The sequence below is a fragment of the Arachis stenosperma genome, chromosome 9, assembly GCF_014773155.1.
Source record: "Arachis stenosperma cultivar V10309 chromosome 9, arast.V10309.gnm1.PFL2, whole genome shotgun sequence".
Taxonomy (NCBI): domain Eukaryota; kingdom Viridiplantae; phylum Streptophyta; class Magnoliopsida; order Fabales; family Fabaceae; genus Arachis; species Arachis stenosperma.
Genome location: NC_080385.1, coordinates 36999659 through 37021473, shown reverse-complemented (window position 1 = coordinate 37021473; position 21815 = coordinate 36999659). Strand labels below are relative to the sequence as shown.

The 21815-nt window shown below is 38.7% G+C and overlaps 1 non-coding gene and 1 pseudogene across 1 annotated transcript; one reads left to right on the top strand and one right to left on the bottom strand.

Moving 5' to 3' along the window:
• LOC130949401 (pentatricopeptide repeat-containing protein At3g09040, mitochondrial-like) overlaps positions 1-21815 on the bottom strand; it is a 100986-nt pseudogene that overhangs the window by 2538 nt on the left and 76633 nt on the right.
• On the top strand, positions 15020-15123 carry LOC130953347 (small nucleolar RNA R71). Its single transcript, XR_009075518.1, has one exon. It is a non-coding gene; the product is annotated as a small nucleolar RNA R71 (small nucleolar RNA).

The window sequence follows — 21815 nt, the reverse complement described above, 5'->3', positions numbered from 1 at the left end:
TTAGTTGCATTTTGATTATTCCTCATTATTAAAAATCCAAAAATATTTTAATTTGTGTCTTTTCAAGTCAATAATACAGAGAATTGAAGATTCAGAACATATTGCAGAGGAATCACACAGAAAAAGCTGGGCATTCAAAAATGCCCAGTGAAGAAGACAGACTGGCGTTTAAACGCCAGCCAGGGTGCCTGGCTGGGCGTTTAACGCCCAAAAGGGTATAGTTTTGGGCGTTAAACGCCAGAATGTGCACCATTCTGGGCGTTTAACGCCAGGATGGCACAAGGGGGAAGATTTTGTTTTTCAAATCAATTTTTTTTTCAAGTTTTCAAAGTTTTTCAAAATCAAATCTTTTTCAAATCAAATCTTTTCAATCAAATGTTTTCAAAATCAATTTCTTTCCTTTTTCAAAGATACTTACTAACAATTAATGATTTGATTGAACATCTCAAGTATATTGCCTTTTCTGTTGAGAAAGGTTTAATGTTTGAATCATATCTTTTCTTGTTAGGCAAGTCATTAATTTTTAAAATCATATCTTTTAAAATTGTTTTCAAATCATATCTTTTAAAATTGTTTTCAAATCATATCTTTTCAATCATATCTTTTTAATCACATCTTTTTCAAAAAGAGTTTTCAATCAAATCTTTTGATTTCTAATTTCAAAATCTTTTTCAAAAATCACTTGATTTCTTTCCCACTTTTATTTTCGAAAATCAACTAGTGTTCTTCAAAATGTTTTTAAAATCTTTTACTTAATTTTCGAAAATTACTTCCCTTCTTCTCACATCCTTCTATTTATGGACTAACACTATCCCTTAATGCAAAATTCGAACTCCATCTTCTTTGATAAGTTCGAATTTTCTACCTTTGTCTTCCATTTTTCTATTCTTCTGACACCTCAAGGAATCTCTATACTGTGACATAGAGGATTCCATATTTTCTTGTTCTCTTCTCTTTTATATGAGCAGGAACAAAGACAAAGGCATTCTTGTTGAAGCTGACCCTGAACCTGAAAGGACCTTGAAGCGAAAGCTAAGAGAAGCTAAGGCACAACTCTTTATTGAGGACCTGACCGAATTCTTCAAAGAAGAAGAACACATGGCAGCCGAAAACAACAACAATGCAAGGAAGGTGCTGGGTGACTTTACTGCACCTAATCCCGACTTCTATGGGAGAAGCATCTCTATCCCTGCCATTGGAGCAAACAACTTTGAGCTTAAGCCTCAATTAGTTTCTCTAATGCAACAGAATTGCAAGTTCCATGGACTTCCATTGGAAGATCCTCATCAGTTTTTAGCTGAATTCTTGCAAATCTGTGACACAGTCAAGACTAATGGGGTAGACCCTGAGGTCTACAGACTGATGCTATTCCCTTTTGCTGTAAGAGACAGAGCTAGAATATGGTTGGACTCTCAACCTAAAGAAAGCCTGGACTCTTGGGAAAAGCTAGTCAATGCCTTCTTGGCAAAGTTTTTTCCACCTCAAAAATTGAGTAAGCTTAGAGTGGAAGTCCAAACCTTCAGACAGAAGGATGCAGAATCCCTCTATGAAGCTTGGGAAAGATACAAACAATTGATCAGAAAATGTCCATCTGACATGCTTTCTGAATGGAGCATCATAGGTATTTTCTATGATGGTCTCTCTGAACTGTCCAAGATGTCTTTGGATAGCTCTGCTGGAGGATCTCTTCATCTGAAGAAGACGCCTACAGAAGCTCAAGAGCTCATTGAAATGGTTGCAAATAACCAATTCATGTACACTTCTGAAAGGAATCCTGTGAACAATGGGACTAGTCAGAAGAAAGGAGTCTTGAGATTGACACTCTGAATGCCATACTGGCTCAGAACAAAATATTGACTCAACAAGTCAATTTGATTTCTCAAAGTCTGTCTGAAATGCAGAATGCACCAAGCAGTACTAAGGATGCTTCATCTAAGGAAGAAGCCTATGATCCTGAGAACCCTTCAATAGAAGAGGTGAATTACCTAGGAGAACCCTATGGAAACACCTATAATTCTTCATGGAGAAATCACCCAAATTTCTCATGGAAGAATCAAGAGAGACCTCAACAAGGTTTCAACAACAATAATGGTAGAAGAAACAGGTTTAGCAATGGCAAGCCTTTTCCATCATCTTCTCAGCAACAGACAGAGAATTCTAAGCAGAACCCCTCTGACTTAGCAACCATGGTCTCTGATCTAATCAAAACCACTCAAAGTTTCATGACTGAAACAAGGTCCTCCATTAGGAATTTGGAGGCACAAGTGGGACAGCTGAGCAAGAAAATTACTGAACTCCCTCCAAGTACTCTTCCAAGCAATACAGAAGAAAATCCAAAAGAAGAGTGCAAAGCCATAACCATGGCCGAATCTGGAGAGGAAAGAGAGTAAGTGGACGCCATTGAGGAAGACCTCAATGGGCGTGCACTAGCCTCCACAGAGTTCCCTAATGAGGAACCATGGGAATCTGAGGCTCAAAATGAGACCATAGAGATTCCATTGGACTTACTTCTGCCTTTCATGAGCTCTGATGAGTATTCCTCCTCTGAAGAGGATGAGTATGTCACTGAAGAGCAAGTTGCTAAATACCTTGGAGCAATCATGAAGCTAAATGACAAGTTATTTGGAAATGAGGCTTGGGAGGATGAACCTCCTTTGCTCACCAAAGAACTGGATGACTTGTCTAGGCAGAAATTACCTCAAAAGAGACAAGATCCTGGGAAGTTTTCCATACCTTGTACCATAGGCACCATGACCTTCAAGAAGGCTCTGTGTGACTTAGGGTCAAGTGTAAACCTCATGCCTCTCTCTGTAATAGAGAAGCTAGGGATCTTTGAGGTACAAGCTGCAAGAATCTCACTAGAGATGGCAGACAACTCAAGAAAACAAGCTCATGGACTTGTAGAGAATGTTTTGGTAAAAGTTGAAGACCATTACATCCCTACTGATTTCATAGTCCTAGAGACTGGGAAGTGCATGGATGAATCTATCATCCTTGGCAGACCCTTCCTAGCCACAGCAAAGGCTGTGATTGATGTTGATGGAGGTGAACTGATCATTCAAGTGAATGAAGAATCCTTTGTGTTTAAGGTTCAAGGATATCCCTCTGTCACCATGGAGAGGAAGCATGAAGAGCTTCTCTCAAATCAGAGTCAAACAGAGCCCCCACAGTCAAACTCTAAGTTTGGTGTTGGGAGGCCACAACCAAACTCTAAGTTTGGTGTTGAACCCCCACATTCAAACTCTAAGTTTGGTGTTGGGAGGTTCCAACATTGCTCTGAGTATCTGTGAGGCTCCATAAGAGCCATCTGTCAAGCTACTGACATTAAAGAAGCGCTTGTTGGGAGGCAACCCAATGTTATATTTTATCTATTCTCTTTTGTTATTTTATTTTATTTTGTAGGTTGATGATCATAAGAAGACACAAAATCAATTGAAAAAGCAAAAACAGAATGAAAAACAGGAAGAAAAACAGCACACCCTGGAGGAAGAACCCACTGGCGTTTAAACGCCAGTGAGGCTAGCAGTTGGGCGTTTAACGCCCAGTCTGGCACCATTCTGGGCGTTTAACGCCAGAAAGGGGCACCAGACTGGCGTTAAACGCCAGAAAAGGGCAAGAACCTGGCGTTAAACGCCAGGAATGGGCACCAGCCCGGCGTTTAACGCCAGAAATGGCTCAAAACGTGATTTTGAATGCCATTTGGTGCAGGGATGACTTTTCCTTGACACCACAAGATCTGTGGACCCCACAGGATCCCCACCAACCCCACCACACTCTCTCTTCTTCACCCATTCACCAATCACCTCAATACCTCTTCCCCAAAAACCCTTCTTCACTCCTTCATTTTCACACCACCTAAACACCACTTCTCCCCCTCCTTGGCCGAACACAAAGCCATCTCCCTCTCCTCTATTTCTTCTTCTTCTACTCTCTTCTTTCTTCTTTTGCTCGAGGACGAGGAAACCTTTTAAGTTTGGTGTGGTAAAAGCATTGCTTTTTGTTTTTCCATAACCATTTATGGCATCCAAGGCCGGAGAAACCTCTAGAAAGAGGAAAGGGAAGGCAAAAGCTTTCACCTCCGAGTCATGGGAGATGGAGAGATTCATCTCAAGGGTGCATCAAGACCACTTCTATGAAGTTGTGGCTATGAAGAAGGGTCAACTTTGATCAAAGGTTGGACCAAGTCCTCACAGACATTTGTGAAGAGGGCGCTCAATGGAAGAGAAACTCAAGAAGGAAGCCGGTTCAACTGAGAAGGCATAACCTCAAGCCCATCACTAAGAAAAGGATGGAGCAAACAAGAGACCCCTCTCATCATGAGATCCCTGAGATGCCTCAAGGGATGCACTTTCCTCCACAAGACTATTGGGAGCAAATTAACACCTCCCTAGGAGAATTGAGTTCCAACATGGGACAACTAAGAGAGGAGCAACAAAGACAAGGAAGAGACATTGAGGAGCTCAAGCACTCCATAAGACCTTCAAGAGGAAGAACAAGCCGCCATCACTGAGGTGGACCCGCTCTTTAATCTCCTTGTTCTTTATTTTTCTGTTTTTCAAAAATTTTGCTTTATGTTTATCCATGTTTGTGTCTTATGATCATTAGTGTCTTAGTGTCTATGCCTTAAAGTTATGAATGTCCTATGAATCCATCACCTTTCTTAAATGAAAACTGTTTTTAATCACAAAAGAATAAGAAGTACAGGATTTCGAATTCATCTTTAAAACTAGCTTAATTAGTTTGATGTGGTGACAATACTTTTTGTTTTCTGAATGTATGCTTGAACAGTGCATATGTCTTTTGAATTTGTTGTTCATGAATGTTAAAATTGTTGGCTCTTGAAAGAATGATGAAAAAGGAGACATGTTACTGAGGATCTGAAAAATCATAAAAATGATTCTTGAAGCAAGAAAAAGCAGTGAATACAAAAAAAAACGAAAAAGAAAGAGAAAAAGAAAGAAAAAGAAAGAAATAAAATTGTGATCCAAGGCAAAAAGAGTGTGCTTAAGAACCCTGGACACCTCTAATTGGGGACTCTAGCAAAGCTGAGTCACAATCTGAAAAGGTTCACCCAATTATGTGTCTGTGGCATGTATGTATCCGGTGGTAATACTGGAAGACAGAGTGCTTTGGGCCACGGCCAAGACTCAATAAGTAGCTGTGTTCAAGAATCATCATACTTAACTAGGAGAATCAATAACACTATCTGGATTCTGAGTTCCTAAAGAAGCCAATCATTCTGAACCGCAGAGGATAAAGTGAGATGCCAAAACTGTTTGGAGGCAAAAAGCTACTAGTCCCGCTCATCTAATTTGGAGCTAAGTTTCATTGATAATTTGGAGTCTATAGTATATTCTCTTCTTTTTATCTTATTTGATTTTCAGTTGCTTGGGGACAAGCAACAATTTAAGTTTGGTGTTGTGATGAGCGGATAATTTGTACGCTTTTTGGCATTGTTTTTAGTATGTTTTTAGTATCTTTTAGTTAGTTCTTAGTATATTTTTATTAGTTTTTAGCTAAAATTCACTTTTCTGGACTTTACTATGAGTTTGTGTGTTTTTCTGTGATTTCAGGTATTTTCTGGCTGAAATTGAGGGATCTGAGCAAAAATCTGATTCAGAGACTCAAAAGGACTGCAGATGCTGTTGGATTCTGACCTCCCTGCACTCGAAGTGGATTTTTTGGAGCTAAAGAAGCCCAATTGGCGCGCTCTCAACGGCGTTGGAAAGTAGACATCCTGGGCTTTCCAGCAATATATGATAGTCCATACTTTGCCCAAGATTTGATGGCCCAAACCGGCGTTCAAAGTCACCCACAGAAATTCCAGCGTTAAACGCCGGAACTGGCACCAAAATGGGAGTTAAACGCCCAAACTGGCATAAAAGCTGGCGTTTAACTCCAAGAAGAGTCTCTACACGAAAATGCTTCAATGCTCAGCCCAAGCACACACCAAGTGGGCCCGGAAGTGGATTTTTATGTCATTTACTCATCTCTGTACACCCTAGACTACTAGTTTTTTTATAAATAGGACCTTTTACTATTGTATTTTTAATCTTTGGACATCTAGTTCTTAGATCAGATCTTGGTTCTTCTGGTTCCCTCTTTGGGGCCGAAACCAATGATCACTCTTGTTCTTATGTATTTTCAACGGTGGAGTTTCTACACACCATAGATTAAGGTGTGGAGCTCTGCTGTACCTCGAGTATTAATGCAATTACTATTGTTCTTCTATTCAATTCCACTTGTTCTTTGTCCAAGATATCACTTGTTCTTCAACCTGATGAATGTGATGATCCGTGACACTCATCATCATTCTCACTCATGAACAAAGTGACTGACAACCACTCTTGTTCTACAAGCATACGAGGCTTAGTGAATATCTCTTGGATTCCTGATACACGATGCATGGTTGATCGCCTGACAACCGAGTGCTCGCCTGACAAACGAGCCAGCCATTCCGTGAGATCAGAGTCTTCGTGGTATAGGCGAGAACTGATGGCGGCATTCAAGAGAATCCGGAAGGTCTAACCTTGTCTGTGGTATTCTGAGTAGGATTCAATGATTGAATGACTGTGACGTGCTTCAAACTCCTGAAGGCGGGGCGTTAGTGACAGACGCAAAAGAATCACTGGATTCTATTCCGGCCTGATTGAGAACCGACAGATGGATAGCCGTGCCGTGACAGGGTGCGTTGAACATTTCCAATGAGAGGATGGGAGGTAGCCACTGACAACGGTGAAACCCTTGCATAAGCTTGCCATGGAAAGGAGTAGGAAGGATTGGATGAAGACAGTAGGAAAGCAGAGAGATGGAAGGGAAGGCATCTTCATACGCTTATCTGAAGCTCTCACCAATGACATACATAAGTATCTCTATCTTTATCTTTATGCTTTATTCGTTTATCACTATACCCATTTGAGTCTGCCTGACTGAGGTTTACAAGGTGACCATAGCTTGCTTCATACCACCAATCTCCGTGGGATCGACCCTTACTCACGTAAGGTTTATTACTTGGACGACCCAGTGCACTTGCTGGTTAGTTGTGCGAAGTTGTGTTTATGCCATGGTATTGAGCACCAAGTTTTTGGGATTCATTACCGGGGATTATTTGAGCTGTGAAAAGTATTGATCACAATTTCGTGCACCATGAAGCAGCGTGCCGAATTTAACATTCCTGAGCTTTGAACAAATAGAGAAAGCTATAGCGAGCGTGAATTGGTCAGGCAACTGTCCAAAACGCATCATAGAAATGAAACAACGGAGTGCATTTTGGAATAACCCCTGCCTTGAGTACATGGAAATGATAGAATTATAAGCGAATAAATGTCTCTGACGGGGATGGAGCTGGTGGAAGAGCCTCTTAGTGACAGGGACATTGCTGACAGTGGTGTAGAGATCGATGGTAGTACCTGCGAGGAAGCCATCAGAGGAAATGAGTGTGCATGAACAACTTTGGCCATTTTCCCGTCGCCGTGGTTGGGAATATTGTTGAGCACATGATAGTCGTGATGGTGATGGGGATTAGTTTTAGTTTATTGTAAGCGGAAACAAATGCAGAGTAGGTCGTCGTAGACTTGTGAGATTGAAGGAGGAGAAGGGAAAGGGCAGTGCTGAATGGTGAGTGAATAAGGTCTTAAGAATAAGAAATCTTGGGCTTGAGGTGCAACTACAAGACGCATCAACAAACAAACAAAAAGTACCTTGTTAATGCTTCTATTGCATAGATGCGTATTGCGTGCTATGAAAATGAAAGAAAGGAATTGGGTAAGGATCCTATTTAAAGAAAACAGTTAGCGGCTAATCAAATTTTAGTCCATATAAAATATTGTGTCACTAATTCACTATATGTTAATCTTATTATTTTAAAAGACTTAAATCATAACGCAAAAGACAAATTTTATAATCTTCCTTAAGGACTAAAGTAATAACATGGAAAGATAAACTTTGTAACTATTTCAAATCTTCCTTAACTTTGTAACAACAATTTTAAGGACGGTGACACTTATATTTCAGTAGTATCTATTTAAGGAGTATAAAAAAAGGATGGTACTAAAATAATTACAATAGAAGTAAAGTTAATCCCCTGTTTTATAGGCGCCAATGCAATTAGAACAATAATTTAGGCTTTAAAAAATATGTTGGAAATGTGCATCTAATAGCTTCAAAGTTCCACCAGACAATTTAAGCTTTAATTACAATTAATAACTTCAAACCTAAAGGTCAAAGAACTGGAAGAAGGAAGATACTTCAAATGCAATTAGACTAAAAACTATAAAAAAACTTATAAAATTTATTCATATTCAGTCTTTCCAAGTCCCACTTAAAATAAAAACACAAAAATACTCCAAAAAAATGAGCATAATGATTATTCCAATTTCCAAATGCAATTATTAGATAATGTAACCCTATTATAAGTACTCTATAATATTTTCAATTTTGAGTCATTACCATGCTTAGGTAGTATTTATAATAGTTTTGTCCAGTGATTCCTGGTGGATGAAATTGTGATCATCAACAATGGCTCCAAAGGCTTTGTGCTCTCAAACGTGAATCACACTTTGTCACAACTCCGCACAACTAACCAGCAAGTGTACTGGGTCGTCCAAGTAATACCTTACGTGAGTAAGGGTCGATCCCACAGAGATTGTTGGTATGAAGCTATGGTCATCTTGTAAATCCCAGTAAGGCGTATTTAACTGGATTAAGAGATTATTGGTTTAAATAAAGATAATAAAATAAACAGAAAATAAAGATAAAGTTACTCATGTAATTCAATGGTGGGAATTTCATATAGGTGTATGGAGGTGCTGTGTTCCTTCTGAATCTCTGCTTTCCTACTTCTTCCTTCTAGTTTTTTATCACTCCTTTCTATGGCAAGCTGTATGTAGGGCATCACTGTTGTCAATGGCTACATCCCATCCTCTCAGTGAAAATGGTCCAAATACTTTGTCACAGAACGGCTAATCATCTGTCGGTTCTCAATCAGGTTGGAATAGAATCCAGTGATTCTTTTGCATCTGTCACTAACGCCCAGCCTTCAGGAGTTTGAAGCTCGTCACAGTCATTCAATTCTGGAATCCTACTCGGAATACCACAGACAAGGTTAGACTTTCCGGATTCCCATGAATGCCGCCATCAATTCTAGCTTATACCACGAAGATTCTGATCAAGGAATCCAAGAGATATGCGCCCGGTCTAAGGTAGAACGGAAGTGGTTGTCACTCACGCGCATTCATAGGAGAGAATGATGATGAGTGTCATGGATCATCACATTCATCAAGTTGAAGTGCAACGAATATCTTAGAACAGGAATAAATCGAATTGGATAGAAAATAGTAGTAATTGCATTAAAACTTGAGGTACAGCAGAGCTCCACACCCTTAATCTATGGTGTGTAGAAACTCCACCGTTGAAAATGCATATGTGAAAGGTCCAGGCATGGCCGAATGGCCAGCCCCCAGATCTAAAAACTAAACGTCCAAAAGATTCTAATACACTAGTAAAAAGTTCTATTTATACTAAACTAGCTACTAGGGTTTACAAGAGTAAGTAATTGATGTATAAATTAACTTCCGGGGCCCACTTGGTGTATGTTTGGGCTGAGCTTGATCTATTCACGAGATGAGGCTTCTTTTGGGGTTGAACGCCAAGTTGTAACGTATTTTGGGCGTTCAACTCTGGTTCGTGACGTGTTTCTGGCGTTTGACTCCAGAATGCAGCATGGAACTGGCGTTGAGCGCCAGTTTACGTCGTCAAATCTCGAATAAAGTATAGACTATTATATATTGCTGGAAAACTCTGGATGTCTACTTTCCAACTTCGTTGCGATCGCGCCATTTAGAGTTCTGTAGCTCTAGAAAATCAATTTCGAGTGCAGGGAGGTCAGATTCTAACAACATCAGCAGTCCTTTGTCAGCCTCTTATCAGAGTTTTGCTCAGGTCTCTCAATTTCAGCTAGAAAATACCTGAAAACACAAAAAAACACACAAACTCATAGTAAACTCCAGAAATGTGAATTTAGCATAAAAACTCAGGAAAACATCCCTAAAAGTAACTAGATCATACTAAAAACTACCTAAAAACAATGCCAAAAAGTGTATAAATTATCCGCTCATCACAACACCAAACTTAAATTGTTGCTTGTCCCCAAGCAACTGAAAATCAATTAGGATAAAAAGAAAAGAGTATACTATAAATCCCAGAATATCAATGAATATTAGTTCTAATTAGATGAGCGGGACTTGTAGCTTTTTGCTTCTGAACAGTTTTGGCATCTCACTTCATCCTTTGAAGTTTAGAATGATTGGCATCTATGGGAACTTAGAATTTCGGATAGTGTTATTGATTCTCCTAGTTAAGTATGTTGATTCTTGAACACAGCTACTTTTATGAGTCTTGGTCGTGGCCCTAAGCACTTTGTTTTTCAGTATTACCACCGGATACATAAATGCCACAGACACATGACTGGGTGAACCTTTTCAGATTGTGACTCAGCTTTGCTAGAGTCCCCAGTTAGAGGTGTCCAGAGCTCTTAAGCACACTCTTTTTGCTTTGGATCATGACTTTAACCACTCAGTCTCAAGCTTTTCACTTGGACCTGCATGCCACAAGCACATAGTTAGGGACAGCTTGATTTAGCCGCTTAGGCCTGGATTTTATTTTCTTGGGCCCTCCTATCCATTGATGCTCAAAGCCTTGGATCCTTTTTACCCTTGTCTTTTGGTTTTAAGGGCTATTGGCTTTTTCTCCTTTCTTTTTCTTTTTCTTTCTAAATTTTTTTTTCGCCAATATATTTTTTTTCTTCGCAAGCTTTTGTTTCTCACTGCTTTTTCTTGCTTCAAGAATCAATTTTATGATTTTTCAGATAGTCAATAACATTTCTCTTTTTCATCATTCTTTCAAGAGCCAACAATTTTAACATTCATAAACAACAAGATCAAAAATATGCACTGTTCAAGCATTCATTCAGAAAACAAAAAGTATTGTCACCACATCAATATAATTAAACTAAATTCAAGGATAAATTCGAAATTCATGTACTTCTTGTTCTTTTGAATTAAAAACATTTTTCATTTAAGAGAGGTGAAGGATTAATGGAATTTTTCATAGCCTTAAGACATAGTTACTAAATACTAATGATCATGAAGTAAAGACACAAAACATAGATGAACATATAATATAAAAACCGAAAAGCAGAAAAATATAAGAACAAGGAATGAGTCCACCTTAGTGGCATCTTCTTCTTGAAGGACCAATGATGTCCTTAAGCTCTTCTATGTCCCTTCTTTGCCTTTGTTGATCCTCCCTCATTACTCTTTGATCTTCTCTTATTTCATGGAGAATGATGGAGTGCTCTTGATGTTCTACCCTTAATTGTTCAACATTGTAACTTAAATCTTCTAGGGAAGTGTTGAGTTGTTCCCAATAGTTGTTGGGAGGAAAGTGCATCCCTTGAGGCATCTCAGGGATTTCTTGATGATGAGCTTCCTCATGCATCTCTTGAGATCCGTGGATGGTCTCTCTTGTTTGCTCCATCCTCTTCTTGGTGATGGGCTTATCCTCTTCAATGAGGATGTCTCCTTCTATGATAACTCCAGCTGAGTAACATAGATGGCAAATAAGATGAGGAAAAGCTAGCATTGCCATGGTGGAGGACTTTTCGGCTATTTTGTAGAATTCACGAGAGATAACCTCATGAACTTCTACTTCCTCTCCAATCATGATGCTATGAATCATGATGGCCCGATCCACAGTAACTTCGGTCGGTTGCTAGTGGGGATGATGGAGCGTTGGATGAACTCTAACCATCCTCTAGCCACAGGCTTGAGGTCCAGTCTTCTCAGTTGAACTGGCTTGCCTTTGGAGTCTCTTTTCCATTGAGCTCCTTCCACACATATGTCCATAAGGACGTGGTCCAACCTTTGATCAAAGTTGACCCTTCTAGTGTAGGGGCGTTCATCTCCTTGCATCATGGGCAAGTTGAATGCCAACCTCACATTTTCCGGACTAAATCTAAGTATTTCCCCTGAACCATTGTAAGATAATTCTTTGGATTCGGTTTCACACTTTGATCATGGTTCCTAGTGATCCATGCATTGGCATAGAACTCTTGAACAATTAAGATTCCGACTTGTTGAATGGGGTTGGTTAGAACTTCCCAACCTCTTCTTTGGATCTCATGTCGGATCTCCGAATACTCATTTTTCTTGAGCTTGAAAGGGACCTCAGTGATCACCTTCTTCTTGGCCACAACATCATAGAAGTGGTCTTGATGGGTTTTGGAGATGAATCTTTCCATCTCCCATGACTCGGAGGTGGAAGCTTTTGTCTTCCCTTTCCCTTTTCTAGAGGTTTCTCCAGCCTTAGGTGCCATTAATGGTAATGGAAAAACAAAAAGCTTATGCTTTTACCACACCAAACTTAAAATATTGCTCGCCCTCGAGCAAGAGAAGAAAGAAGAGAAGAAGAAGAAGAAGAAAATATCGAGGAGAGGGGGAAAGGTGTATTCGGCCAAGGTGTAGAAGAGGGGGTTGTGTTGTGTGAAAATTAAGGAGAATGGAGAGGTTTATATAGTGAGGAGAGAGAAGGTAGGTTCGACTATTTAGGGTGGGTTTGGGTGGGAAAGAATTTTGAATTTTGAAGGTAGGTGGGGTTTATGGGAAAGAATGGAATGATGTGAGTGGTGAAGGGGATAATTGGGAAGAGAGATTGAGGTGATTGGTGAAGGGTTTTTGGGAAAGTGTGTTATAGGATTATTAGGAGGTAAGGGGAGAATATGTTAGGTGGGGATCCTGTGGGGTCCACAGATCCTGAGATGATCCTGTGGGGTCCACAGATCCTGAGGTGTCAAGGATTTACATCCCTGCACCAATTAGGCATGTAAAATGCTTTAGCATACCATTCTGGCATTTAAACGCCGAAGTGATGTACGTTCTGGGCGTTCAACGCCCATGTGCAGCATGTTTCTGGCGTTGAACGCCAGTTCCATGCTTGTTGCTGGCATTCAGCGCCAGCTTTCCTCAGGGCATATTCCTGGCGTTCAAACGCCGGGATGTTGCTTGTTTCTTGCGTTCAACGCCAGATCCATGCTCTGTTCTGGCGTTAAACGCCAGCCAGATGCTCCTTACTGGCGTTTAAATGCCAGTAAGTCCTTCCTCCAGGGTGTGATTTTTCTTCTGCTGTTTTTTATTCTATTTTTAATTTTAGTATTTTTTTCGTGACTCCACATGATCATGAACCTAATAAAACACAAAATAACAATAAAATAAAAATAAAATTAGATAAATAAAAATTGGGTTGCCTCCCAACAAGCGCTCTTTTAATGTCACTAGCTTGACAGTGGGCTCTCATGGAGCCTTAGAGAAGTTCAGACCACGATGAAGTCCTCCCAACACCAAACTTAGAGTTTGAATGTGGGGTCTTCTCAACACCAAACTTAGAGTTTGATTGTGGGGGCTTTGTTTGACTCTATACTGAGAGAAGCTTTTCATGCTTCCTCTCCATGGTTGCAGAGGAATGGCCGTGTGCTTTAAACACAAGGTAGTCCCCATTCAATTGAAGGACTAATTCTCCTCTATTAACATCAATCACAGCACCTGCTGTGGCTAGAAAAGGTCTTCCAAGGATGATGCATTCATCCTCCTCCTTCCTAGTGTCTAAGATTATGAAATCAGCAAGAATGTAAAGCCCTTTAACCTTTACCAACACATCCTTTACTAATCTATAAGCTTGTCTTACTGACTTGTCTGCCAATTGTAATGAGAATAAGGTAGGATGTACCTCAATGATCCCCAGTTTCTCCATTACAGAGAGTGGCATAAGATTTATGCCTGACCCCAGGTTACACAGAGCCTTGTTAAAGGTCATGGTGCCTATGGTACAAGGTATTAAGAATTTACCAGGATCTTGTCTCTTTTGAGGTCAAGTTTTCTGAACCCATGTATCTAGTTCACTAATGAGCAAGAGAGGTTCACCTTCCCAAGTCTCATTACCAAACAACTTGGCATTCAGCTTCATGATGGCTCCTAGATATTGAGCAACTTGCTCTCCAGTCACATCTTCATCCTCATCTGAGGAAGAATAGTCTTCAGAGCTCATGAATGGCAGAAGGAGATTTAGTGGAATCTCTATGGTCTCTATACGAGCCTCAGATTTCTTTAGGTCCTCAATAGGGAACTCCTTCTTGTTTGAGAAATGTCCCAGGAGGTCTTCCTCACTAGGATTTTTGTCCTTCTCCTCCCTTGTGCATTCGGCCATATTGATTACATCAATGGCCTTGTACTCTCCTTTTGGATTTTCTTCTGTATTGCTCGGGAGAATACTGGGAGGAGTTTCAGTGACTTTCTTACTCAGCTGGCCCACTTATGCCTCCAAATTTCTGATAGAGGACCTTGTTTCACACATGAAACTTAAAGTGGCCTTAGACAGATCAGAGACTAAATTTGCTAAATTAGAGGGGCTCTGCTCAGAATTCTCTGTTTGTTGCTGAGAAGATGATGGAAAAGGCTTGTTATTGCTTAGCCTATTTCTTCCACCATTATTAAAGCCTTGTTGAGGCTTTTGTTGATCCTTCCATGAGAAATTTGGATGATTTCTCCATGATGAATTATAGGTGTTTCCATAAGGTTCACCCATGTAATTTACCTCTGCCATTGCAGGGTTCTCAGGATCATAAGCTTCTTCAGAAGCTGCCTTTTTAGTACTGTTGGATGCATTTTGCCATCCATTCAGACTTTGAGAGATCATGTTGACTTGCTGAGTCAACACTTTGTTCTGAGCCAATATGGCATTCAGAGCATCAATTTCAAGAACTCCCTTCCTTTGAGGCGTCCCATTATTCACGAAATTCCTCTCAGAAGTGTACATGAATTGGTTATTTGCAACCATGTCAATAAGTTCTTGAGCTTCTGCAGGCGTTTTCTTTAAGTGGATGGATCCACCTGCAGAATGGTCCAATGACATTTTGGAAAACTCAGATAGACCATAATAGAATATATCTAATATGGTCCATTCTGAAAACATGTCAGAAGGACACTTTTTGGTCATCTGCTTGTATCTTTCCCAAGCTTCATAGAGGGATTCACCATCTTTTTGCTTGAAGGTCTGAACATCCACTCTAAGCTTGCTCAACTTTTGAGGAGGAAAGAATTCATCCAAGAAGGCCGTGACCAGCTTATCCCAGGAGTCCAGGCTATCTTTAGGTTGTGAGTCCAACCATGTTCTAGCTCTGTCTCTTATAGCAAATGGGAAAAGCATGAGCCTGTAGACTTCAGGATCTACTCCATTTGTCTTAACAGTCTCACAAATCTGCAAGAACTCAGTTAAAAACTGATAAGGATCTTCAGATGGAAGTCCATGAAACTTGCAGTTCTGTTGCATCAAAGCAACTAATTGAAGTTTCAGCTCAAAATTGTTTGCTCCAATTGCAGGAATTGAGATGCTTCTTCCATCAAACTTGGACGTTGGTTTAGTGAAATCACCAAGCATCCTCCTTATATTATTGTTGTTGGGTTCGGCTGCCATCTCCTTCTCTTGTTTGAAAATTTCAGAAAGGTTGCCTCTGGATTATTGTAATTTAGCTTCTCTTAGTTTCCTTTTCAGAGTACTTTCAGGTTCTGGATCAGCTTCAACAAAGATGCCTTTTTCCTTATTCCTGCTCATATGAAAAAGAAGAGAAAAAGAAAAAGGAAGAGGAATCCTCTATATCTGGACAAAGAGGATCCTTATTATTAGTAGAAGAAGAAAGGAATAAGAGTGGAGAATCCAATCACAAGGGTGAGGATAGAGGCAATGATTGGAGATGAAGAGAGGTGAAGAGAAGTGTTAGTAAATAAATAAATAAATAGAAGAAGAGAAGAGAGGGAGAATTCAAAAATAATTTTGAAAAAGTAGTTAATGATTTTCGAAAATTAAAGATAAGATATAATTAAAATTAAAATTTAAAACAATTAAAAAGAATTTTTGAAAAAGAGATGAGATATTTTCGAAAATTAAAGAGGGAAAAGTAGTTAGGTGGTTTTGAAAAAGATAAGAAACAAACAAAAAGTCAAATAGTTAGTTGAAAAAGATATTAAAATCAAATTTGAAAAGATAAGAAGATAAGAAGTTAGATAAGATATTTTGAAATCAAATTTTGAAAAGATAAAATTTGAAAAAGATATGATAAAAAGATAAGATAAGAAGATATGATAAAAAGATAGGATTGAAAAAGATTTAATTTTTAAAATTAAAATTAATTACTTAACTAACAAGAAACTAAAAGATATGGTTCTAAAATTTAAAGATTGAACATTTCTTAACAAGAAAGTAACAAACTTCAAATTTTTGAATCAATCATATTAATTGTTAGCATAATTTCGAAAATTAAGATAAAATTAAGAAAAAGATTTTTTTGAAAAACATTTTAAAGAATTTTCGAAAATTAATAAGAAAAATGAAAAAGATTTAATTTTTGAAAAAGTTTTAAAAAGATAAGATTTTTTTAAAATTGAAAATTTGACTTGACTTGTAAGAAACAACTAATTTTAAAAATTTTTTACCAAGTCAACTCAAATTTTCAAAAATTTGGAGAGAAATAAGGAAAAGATATTTTTTATTTTTAAATTTTTAATGATGAGAGAGAAAAACACAATTATGACCCAAAACATGAAAATTTTGGATCAAAACCAATTATGCATGCAAGAACACTATGAATGTTAAGATAAACACCAAGAACACTTTGAAAATCATGATGAACATCAAGAGCATATTTTGAAAAAAATTTTATGCAAAGAAAACATGCAAGACACCAAACTTAGAATTCTTTAATGCATGGACACTATGAATGCAAAAATGCATATGAAAAACAACATACAACACAAAACAAGAAAACATCAAGATCAAATAAGAAGACTTGTCAAGAACAACTTGAAGATCACGAAGAACACCATGAATGCATGAATTTTCGAAAAATGCAAGAAAAATTTTTAAAGCATGCAATTGACACAAAACTTAAAAATTGACTCAAACTCAAACAAGAAACACAAAATATTTTTGGTTTTTATGATTTTATGATTTTTTTGTATTTTTATTATTTTTTTCAAAAATTATATTTTTGAAAAACGAAAATAAAGAAAAAATTTTTGAAAGATTTTTGAAAACTTTTTTGAAAGGAAAATAAAAAGAAAATTACCTAATCTGAGCAACAAGATGAACCGTCAGTTGTCCATACTCGAACAATCCCTGACAACGGCGCCAAAAACTTGGTGGACGAAATTGTGATCATCAACAATGGCTCCAAAGGCTTGGTGCTCTCAAACGTGAATCACACTTTGTCACAACTCCCGCACAACTAACCAGCAAGTGTACTGGGTCGTCCAAGTAATACCTTACGTGAGTAAGGGTTGATCCCACAGAGATTGTTGGTATGAAGCAAGCTATCGTCATCTTGTAAATCCCAGTCAGGCGGATTTAGCTGGATTAAGAGATTATTGGTTTAAATAAAGATAATAAAATAAACAGAAAATAAAGATAAAGTTACTCATGTAATTCAATGGTGAGAATTTCAGATAGGTGTATGGAGGTGCTGTGTTCCTTTTGAATCTCTGCTTTCCTACTTCTTCCTTCTAGTTTTTTATCACTCCTTTCTATGGCAAGTTGTATGTAGGGCATCACTGTTGTCAATGGCTACATCCCATCCTCTCAATAAAAATGGTCCAAATGCTCTGTCACAGCACGGCTAATCATCTGTCGGTTTTCAATCAGGTTGGAATAGAATCCAGCGATTCTTTTGCGTCTGTCACTAACTCCCAGCCTTCAGAAGTTTGAAGCTCGTCACAGTCATTCAATCCCGGAATCCTACTTGGAATACCTGATGAGCGGATAATTTGTACGCTTTTTGGCATTGTTTTTAGTATGTTTTTAGTATATTTTAGTTAGTTTTTATTACATTTTTATTAGTTTTTAGTTAAAATTCACTTTTATGGACTTTACTATGAGTTTGTGTGTTTTTCTGTGATTTCAGGTATTTTCTGGCTGAAATTGAGGGACTTGAGCAAAAATCTGATTCAGAGACTGAAAAGGACTGCAGATGCTGTTGGATTCTGACCTCCCTGCACTCGAAGTGGATTTTCTAGAGCTACAGAAGCCCAATTGGCGCGCTCTCAACGGCGTTGGAAAGTAGACATCCTGGGCTTTCCAGAAATGTATAATAGTTCATACTTTGCCCGAGATTTGATGGCCCAAACTGGCGTTGCAAATCAGCTTCAGAATTCCCAGCGTTTAACGCTGGAACTGGCATAAAAATTGGAGTTAAACACCCAAACTGGCATAAAAGCTGGCGTTTAACTCCAGAAAGAGTCTCTACACGAAAATGCTTCAATGCTCAGCCCAAGCACACACCAAGTGGGCTCGGAAGTGGATTTTTCTGTCATTTACTCATTTCTGTAAACCCTAGGTTACTAGTTCACTATTAATAGGATCTTTTGACATTGTATCTGTACCTCATGACACTTTACACGTTTCTTTGTGTACTTCTTACAGCATAAGTCTCTAAACCCCATGGTTGGGGGTGAGGAGCTCTGCTGTGTCTTGATGGATTAATGCAATTACTACTGTTTCTTATTCAATCATGCTTGCTTCCGTTCTAAGATATCACTTGTTCTTAACCCGGATGAATATGATGACCCGTGACACTCATCATATTCTCAACTATGAACGCGTGCCTGACAACCACCTCCGTTCTACTTTAGATTGAGTAGATATCTCTTGGATTCTTTAATCAGAATCTTCGTGGTATAAGCTAGAATGATGGCGGCATTCAAGAGAATCCGGAAGGTCTAAACCTTGTCTGTGGTATTCTGAGTAGGATTCAATGATTGAATGACTGTGACGAGCTTCAAACTCGCGAGTGCTGGGCGTTAGTGACAGACGCAAAAGAATCATTGGTTCTATTCCGGCCTGATTGAGAACCGACAGATGGATAGCCGTGCCGTGACAGGGTGCGTTGAACATTTCCACTGAGAGGATGGGAGGTAGCCATTGACAACGGTGAAACCCTACATACAGCTTGCCATGGAAGGAGCCTTGCGTGTTTGATGAAGAAGACAGTAGGAAAGCAGAGATTCAGAAGATGGAGCATCTCCAAAACCTCAACCTATTCTCCATTACTGCATAACAAGTATTTATTTCATGTTCTTTTGCTTTTCACAATCAATCCTGATAATTTCTGATATCCTGACTAAGATTTACAAGATAACCATAGCTTGCTTCAAGCCGACAATCTCCGTGGGATCGACCCTTACTCACGTAAGGTATTACTTGGACGACCCAGTGCACTTGGTGGTTAGTTGTGCGAGATTGCAAAAGTGTGATTGCAATTTCGTGCACCAAGTTTTTGGCGCCATTGCCGGGGATTGTTCGAGTTTGGACAACTGACGGTTTATCTTGTTGCTTAGATTAGGACTGTTTTATTGTTGTTGGTTTAGAGACTTTTATTTGAGTTTAGTTTTATATTTTAAGTTTGGTGTCTTCTTTGTTTTTTTTCTTTAAGTTTTCGAAAATTTGTGTTTGATTTTCTAAAAATTTTAAGTTTGGTGTCTTTTGTGCTTTTATTCACTTAAAAATTTTTCAAAAATTTGTTCTTGGTGTTCATCTTGATCTTCAAAGTGTTCTTGGTGTTCATCTTGACATTCAAAGTTTTCTTGTTTGTTCTCTTTATTTTGATCTAAAATTTCTAAGTTTAGTGTCGTTCTGTTGTTTTTCTCTTTCCTCATTAAAATTTAAAAATAAAAAAATATCCTTTCCTTGTTTTACTCATTATTTTCGAAATTTTGCATTAAATTAGTCAAAGATTTTCAAAATCATATCTTTTTAATCATTTTTATTTGCAATCATATCTTTTTCAAAATAATTCTCAATCATATCTTTTTAATTGCTAATTCCAAAATCTTTTTAATTAACTAATTGATTCAGTTTTCAATTTGCTTTTATCTTATTTTCTGTTAATTTTCGAAATTTTATTTTATTCTCTATTTATTTTATTTTATATTTTTTTTCGGTCACTTTTAAAAAAATAAAAAGATAAAAAAATAAATAAATAAATAATCTACTTGCAATCCATATCATTCCCCTTTCTCCATCATGGACCTAAGTGGAATTGAGCAGTCCAGAAGGACTCTGGGGTCATATGCTAACCCCATTACAGCTGCATATGGGAGTAGCATCTGTATACCTCCCATTAAAGCAAGCAGCTTTGAGCTAAATCCTCAACTCATTATCAGTGCAGCAAAATTGCCAGTATTCCGGTCTTCCACAGGAAGAACCTACTGAGTTTCTGGCACAATTCTTACAAATGCTGACACAGTACGTGATAAAGAGGTGGGATCAGGATGTCTATAGACTATACTGTTTCCATTTGCTGTAAAAGATCAAGCTAGGAGGTGGTTGAATAACCAACCTACAGCAAGCATAAAGACTGGAAACAGTTATCAGACAATTCCTGAATCACTTTTACCCTCCAAAAAGGATGACACAGCTAAGGCTGGACATCCAAGGCTTTAAACAAGAGGATAATGAATCCCTTTATAATGCTTGGGGAGTATAGAGGTATGCTAAGAAAATGCCCCTCTGAAATGTTTTCAGAGTGGGTACAGTTAGACATCTTCTACTATGGGCTTACAGAAAAGCTCAGATGTCTCTAGACCACTCAGCTGGTGGATCTATACATATGAGGAAGATGATTGAGGAGGCTCAAGAGCTTATAGATACTGTTAGAAATCAACATTTGTACTCTAGCATGAGTTCTCTACAAAAGAAGAAGTTATGGCAGTAGTCACTGATCCTAATCCTCAAGAACAGATGGTTGAGCTTAATCAGCAAACTACACCTGATGACAAAAACAGTTAGCAGAATTTAAAGAGATGCTCCAAGAACTAAAATTGCTAACAAGAATAGAATCACAGTTGAATCAGACAAAACAGCAGCTATCTAAACAGATAACAGAAGAATGCCAAGCAGTTCAACTGAGGAGTGGGAAGACATTGAATAACACTACTCAAGTAGCAAAAGCCAATAAAGGAACAATTGACAGAGGATAACCAAACCCTGTCCAAATCCCTCTGAGGACAGTAAGAGCCCAGAGAGGAATACTCTTGGCGTTCAACGCCAGAAAGGGGGGGAAAGCTGGCGTTAAACGCCCATTCCCTGCCCAGTTCTGGCGTTCAAACGCCAGAAAGGGGGAAAAGTTGGCGTTAAACGCCCAATGGGTAGCCAAGTCTGGCGTTCAAAAGCCACAAAGGAGTCAGACACTTGCAAGTGCTGATAACAACCCCCTTAAGCAGGCTTCTCAAACCACTTCTGTAGGAAATAAACCTGCAGCAACTAAGGTTGAAGAATATAAAGCCAAGATGCCTTATCCTCAGAGACTCCGCCAAGCGGAACAGGATAAGCAATTTGCCCGCTTTGCAGACTATCTAAGGACTCTTGAAATAAAGATTCCGTTTGCAGAGGCACTTGAGCAAATACCTTCTTATGCTAAGTTCATGAAAGAGATCTTAAGTCATAAGAAGGATTGGAGAAAAACTGAAAAAGTGTTTCTCACTGAAGAATGCAGTGCAGTCATTCTGAAAAGCTTACCAGAAAAGCTTCAAGATCCAGGAAGCTTCATGATACCATGCACATTAGAGGGTACTTGTACCAAGAAAGCTCTATGTGATCTTGGGGCAAGTATCAACCTAATACCTGCATCCACTATCAGAAAGCTCGGCTGATGAAGAGGTCAAACCAACCCGGATATGTCTTCAACCTGCTGATGGCTCCATTAAATACCCTCAGCATAA